Source organism: Phalaenopsis equestris, unplaced genomic scaffold (genome assembly GCF_001263595.1).
Source record: "Phalaenopsis equestris unplaced genomic scaffold, ASM126359v1 Scaffold000771, whole genome shotgun sequence".
Taxonomy (NCBI): domain Eukaryota; kingdom Viridiplantae; phylum Streptophyta; class Magnoliopsida; order Asparagales; family Orchidaceae; genus Phalaenopsis; species Phalaenopsis equestris.
In genome coordinates, this window is record NW_018165211.1 from 1 (window position 1) to 379 (window position 379).

Below are 379 nucleotides of genomic sequence, written 5' to 3' on the forward strand. Positions count from 1 at the left end.
AATCATTTTAATTAATCTAATCATATGAATTTCTATATATCAATTTTGTTGGATATGTATCATAAAGATTTATGGGATGATGTGATTGATACTTAAATTAGAAAGATCATTTAGAAGTTGTTACATTCACTTTTTCCACCTTCACGTTACCTCTAAGGAAGTAAAACTGAACCATTCGTAGTTGCCTATATATAAATTATAACCCTCCTAAGTAGTTCAACCTTCCAGCTCTAAGTCATGCTACATTCACTTTTAAACAAAGGACCAACCCAACATTCTTACATGTTCTCAAAGACCTCCTTTTGTTGCGTCCTTCATGTTCTTATTGCGAGATCTAGATACCACAAGTTTATGTGGTATATATATAAATCAAACAAGA